The sequence below is a fragment of the Eulemur rufifrons genome, chromosome 23, assembly GCF_041146395.1.
Source record: "Eulemur rufifrons isolate Redbay chromosome 23, OSU_ERuf_1, whole genome shotgun sequence".
Taxonomy (NCBI): domain Eukaryota; kingdom Metazoa; phylum Chordata; class Mammalia; order Primates; family Lemuridae; genus Eulemur; species Eulemur rufifrons.
Window position 1 is genome coordinate 26,320,797 of NC_091005.1, and position 5,589 is coordinate 26,326,385.

Sequence of the window (5,589 nt, forward strand, 5' to 3'; positions counted from 1 at the left end):
GGACCCCAGAAGCCTTTGCCACTGAAAATCTCAGCAGTCCTTGTTGCTGCTGTGGATACCCACAGCCTTGGTTGTTAAGGACTCCTGCAGTCTTTGCCAACACTGACTTCAGGTGACAGAGCTGCACAAAAACTATGTTGCTGTGCCCTCACCAGATCTGGAAGTTCTGCACCCCACTCAGCTAGAGCCCAAGCACCCACCCACAGGTGAAGATCTTCCCCCACTAAAACCAGTTGGTAAAGCCTGACAGAGGTAACAACTCTATCAAATGCACAGGTATCAATGCAAGGGAATAAGAAACAAAAAATCAAAGAAACATGACACCACCAAATTAGCACAATAATTTTCCAGCAACCAACCCTAAAGAAATGGAGATATACGAATTGTCTGACAAAGAATTCAAAATAATTGTGTTAGGGGAGCTCAGTGTGCTACAAGAGAACACAGATAGACACTTTAACAAAATCAGAAAAATAATATATTAGCAAATGAGAAGTTCAAAAAAGAGATAGAAATCGTGACAAATGAGGCATCATTTGTTCTCTTCCCGAATCTGAGGAGATATATGGACAACCAGGTACATGAAGCTGAAAGATTTCCAATCAGGTTAAACCCAAAGAAGACTTCACCAAGACACATTATAATCAACCTGTCAAAAATCAAAGACAAGTCCATCTGCAGATACTGTTACAGTGGATGCAGACAGTCAGGTGCTTCTGGGCTCTGGTCTCACCTCTCACGTATGTGGAAGTGCTCTTCCAGGTGGGATATAAGCCCCTTCTTCCAACGATAGGACAACATATTTTGGAGTAGCAAGTATGTCAACTTCCTGGTCTCTTTTGTTACACTCAGCATGTGGAGAACATTGATGGGAGGCATGGGTTGTTCATAGGCTTAACGGCAAGACTGTGTTTAGGAGTTCTTGGAACTATGCCCGATGGTAAAGTTTTACAGCATTACCAGGAGGTGACAAGATTGAGGAGTTAAGACCTTGAAATATACAGAAAGAAATCTCATCTTCTTTTGGTCGAGTTATCAAGGTGACAACTCAAGAAGTGATTGCTCATTCTGCTGCTACCCTCATCACAAATTCCTTCCAGGTGAACACTCTGAGATCTATGGTACAATTCATTGGTACAGAATCCAAGTATTGTGGACTTTGTGACTTTATAGTAACCATCTATCAGGAAGAGGGCATCCTAGGATTTTTTATAGGTCTTGTTCCTTACCCTTTAGGTGACATCTTTTCTCTGTGGCTCTGTAACTCACTGGTTTACCTCACTACATCTATGCACTGGACAGTGGAATTTCTACCATGAATGAAATAAAGACTTATTCCTAAGCTGTCACAGGATTTTTTTTTGCTAGTATATTGACCTATCTCTTTGTGCTTGTCTCTAATCTTATGGCTGTCAACAATGATGGGCTTGCTGGTGAATCTCCTCCTTACCCCCCAATGTATACTTCTTGGATAGATTGCTGGTGCATGCTACAAAAAGAGGAAATATGAGCTGAAGAAATGTTTTGTTTTTCTGGAAGGTCTTCTTCAGGAAGACTTATTGTTGTGACCTGAGAATGTTAATTTGAAGATGTGGGGCAGGGACAGTGTCATTTCTATAGTCCCATGTGCACAGAATTATGGGAGAGAAGGCTGATTTTTATACAATGTGGCACACTTTTAAAATAATCACTTAATATTGGGAAAAATATCAAAGACAAAGACTTTTGAAAGCTGTAAGAAAAAAGAAGGTCCTTATGTATAAGGAAACTCCTTATACTATAGCCTTATAAAGCTTTCAGTGAGTTTCTTAGCAGAAATTTTGCAGACCAGGAGAGAATAGGATGATATATTTAAAGTGCTGAAAGAAAAAATTGCCAAGCAAAATACTTTACCTGGCAAAGCTGTCTTTCAGAAATGAAGGAGAGATGAAGACTTTCCCAGACAAACAAAAGCTGAGGGAGTTCATCACCATTAGACCTGCCTACAAGAAATGTTAAAGGGAGTTCTTCAAGCTGGAATGAAAGGATGCTAATTAGTAACAAAAAACATAAAAGTATGAAACTCACTGGTAAAAATAAGTGTACAGTCAAATTCAGAATACTTAATGCCATCATAGTGTTGTGTAAATCATTTGTAACTCTAGTAAAAAGGTTAAATGACAAAAATATTAAAAATAACAATAGCTAAAATAATTTGTTAATGGATACACAATATAAAAAGATGTAAGCTGTGACATTATAAACATCAAAAGAGTGTGTATGGAGTAAAAGTGTGGAGTTTTTGTATGTGATTGAAGTTAAGTTGTTATTAGCTTAAAATAGACTGTTATAACCATAAATTGTTTAATGTAAGCTTCATGGTAACCACAAATCAAAAACCTGTAGTAGATACACAAAAGATAAAGAGAAAGGAATCAAAGCATAAGAAAAATCATCAAATCACAAAGGAAGACAAAAGAGAGGAAAAAAGGAGCAAAGAATCAACAAAACAGCCAGGAAACAAATAACAAAATGGCAATTGTAAGTTCTTACCTCTCAATAATTACCTTGAATGTAAATGAATTAAATTCTCCAATAAAAGCACATAGAGTGGCTGAAGGGAATTAAAGAAGCAAGACCCAGATATGCTGCCTACAGGAAACTTAGTTCAGATTTAAGGACACATGTAGACTGAAAGTGAAGGGATGAAAAAAGATATTCCATGCAAATAGAAACCAAAAGAGAGTAGGGCTGACTATGCTTATATCAGACAATCGTCTTTAAGTAAAAAGCTGTAAAAAGAGACAAAAAGGTCATTATATAGTAATAAAGGGGGCTAATTCATCAGAAGGATATAACATTTGTAAATATGTATACACCCAACATTTGAGGGCCTAAATATGTGATGTAAATATTAATTGATCTGAAAGGAGAAATAGACAGCAATAAAATAATAGTAGGAGAGTTCAATACCCGACTTTTAACAATGAATAGATCATCTAGACAGGAAATCAATAAAGAAACATTGGACTTGAACTACACTTTAGACCAAATGGACCCATCAGACATGTATAGAACATTCCATCCAACTGCAGCAAATACACATTCTTCTTAAGCGCACATAGAACATTCTCCAGGATAGATCATATGTTACACTACAAAACAAGTCTTAACAACTTTAAGGAGATTGATATCATATCAAGTATCTTTTCTGACCATGATGATATGAAACTAGAAATCAATAACATGAGGAAACCAGGAAAATTCACAAATTGTGCAAATTAAGCATACTCCTGAACAACCAATGAGTCAAAGAAGAAATCAAAAGGGAAATGAAAAATATATTGAGACAAATGAAAATGGAAGCACATCACATCAAAACTTGTGGGATACAGTAAAAGCAGTTCTAAGAGGGATGTTTATAGTGACAAACATCTTCATGAAGAAAAAAAAGAAAGATCTGGGGATAGACCCAAAGGAAATAAAATCACTATCTTGAAGCGATATCTGCATTCCTATGTTCATTGGAGCATTATCCACAATAGCTAAGATATGGAAACAACTGAAGTGTCCATGAATGGGTGAGTGTTTATATATATATATATATATATATATATATAAATACAAATATAATATGTATATTTACATATAATATATGACACATATATAATATTACATATAATATTTAACACACATATTATATAACATTTAACATATATAACATATAACATGTATTACATAACATATATGCTATATATAATATATGATATAAAATATATTATATATGATAGAATATTATTTGGGCTTAATAAAGAAGGAAATCCTGTCATATATGGCAACAGGAATGAATCTGGAAGACATTATATTAAATGAAATAAGCCCAATATGGGAACACAGATATAGCATGATCTCACTTACATTGAAATCTAAGAAAACTGAACTCATAGAAACAGAGTCGAAGGGTGGTTACCAGGAGTGGAGGGTGGGGGGATTGGTGAGACATTGGTCAAAGGGCACAAACTTGCACTTCTCCCATGAATCAGTCTGGAGAACTAATGTACAGCATGGGGACTATAGTTAATAATAATGTATACCCAAAATTTGCAAAGAGGGTAGATCTCAGTCTTCATTCTCACAACACAAGCATGCACACACGTGCATAAACTCAGTAACTATATGAGTGATAAATATGTTAATTACCTTGATTGTGGTAATTGTTTCACAATATATATGTACATGAAAACACCACATTGTGCACATTTAATATATACAATTTTTATTTGTCAGTTATACTTCAATAGAGCTGGAAAAAAACAGGAAGAAAATAAACTAGGGGTTGGCAAACTTTTTCTGTAAAGAACCAGCTAGTAAATGTTTTCAGCTTTGCAGATCACAGAATCTCTTCTGTATTATGTGAAAGCGGCCGTGGACAATAAGGAAACACATGGCATGGCTGTGTTCTGATAAAACTTTATTTACAAAGCAAGAAGTGGGATGAACTTGGCCTGCGGGCTGTTGTCTGCCGAACCGTTACCTAAAGCAATGGGGCTATAATGGTGGGATGTCAGATATCAAGGAAGAAATGCAGGGAGAGATTATTTTTTAGGAGATTAGTGGAATTCAGTTGGTCAGAAGACCTCTCTGGCATCCTTAAATCACTTTTGATTTTCTTGAAATTCACTTGTTCATTTATTTATTCATTAATTCATTGCTTAAACCATTGATTGAAAAATGCACGTTCCCTCTGTCAGATCTCTGTGAGCAAGAATAGGCACTGACCGCTCGGGGTCAATGGCAGCAGTTGCTGCTCCCTTTAAGAGTCCTAACGCTCCTGCTGTTGGCTTCAAGCTGGCACCTTCTGAGAGAGGCTCTTTCTATAGAATTAGGAAGGACTGGTCTTAAGTGCAAGAAAGACATTAGTGCTGTAATGTGCACTCAGAACATTATGTTAATAAATATGTCTAAAATCATGAAATCTATTTTCTACACTCAAATCAGTACCTACTGATCAACATGAATTTTGCCTTCCAAAATAGTTACTTGGAAATCTTACCACTCTCAAGATATTGCTATTACTCTGAAAAATTTTTAAATGTCAGAGCATATGGAATGTTCTTTTAAAGGTTTTTTCTCATTTATAAATGCAACACATTACATTATAGAATTTTTAGAAAACAAAGAAATGAAAACAACATCATATGTAATCCTAATACTATTACCCAGTCTTGAAAACATGACACATATATTCCTATTATCTCTTGCATAGCTTTGTTCAGGTAGGTTGCTATAAACCATGTGGACATTTTGCCAGGCAAGAAAAAGTCTACTTTGGGTAAAAGGCAGCTAGGGAAATTGGAAGGTGTGGGTGGGATAGTGTAAGTCAGTCTTAGGAGGATGGGAGCCAAGCAGGCAGGGTTGGGACCTCACGGTGCCAGCTCCACTCTTCAGAGAAAGTCCAGTGCTGCAGGTCATTAGTGTGGGTGATACCCAGGTGACAGGGATCTTCCCCTAGGACATACCCTTCCAAATAGTCATGAGGCGTCAGCTACCTGTGGGGCACTGGCACATTTGTTGGGACAAAACGTGGCAAGTGCCTATTACAGAACCCGG

At 36.5% G+C, this 5,589-nt stretch overlaps 1 pseudogene; it reads left to right on the top strand.

Moving 5' to 3' along the window:
• The first annotated feature begins 1,118 nt into the window (after positions 1-1,118).
• Positions 1,119-1,587, top strand: LOC138373921 (mitochondrial carrier homolog 2 pseudogene; annotated as a pseudogene).
• The last annotated feature ends 4,002 nt before the right edge of the window (positions 1,588-5,589 follow it).